Here is a 205-nt window from a genome sequence, read left to right as displayed (position 1 = left end):
TACGGCGTCTTTCAGTGATGGACGCGGCCAGGTCTCAACCAGATCATCAGCCGGCTGCCGACCGACGGAACCGGTTGTTGGACAGTGCCGATCGTTGAAAATTGCAATTCCGATACTAGTCGCTAATGCGCCCGACAGCTCGCCCATCGGCTGGGAACGTTCGCCAACCGGCCGAAGCCACTGGCGGATTTCTAACGCCCCCGAA

The sequence above is a fragment of the Penaeus monodon genome, chromosome 34 (assembly GCF_015228065.2).
Source record: "Penaeus monodon isolate SGIC_2016 chromosome 34, NSTDA_Pmon_1, whole genome shotgun sequence".
NCBI lineage: Eukaryota > Metazoa > Arthropoda > Malacostraca > Decapoda > Penaeidae > Penaeus > Penaeus monodon.
This window is presented reverse-complemented; position numbering follows the sequence as displayed.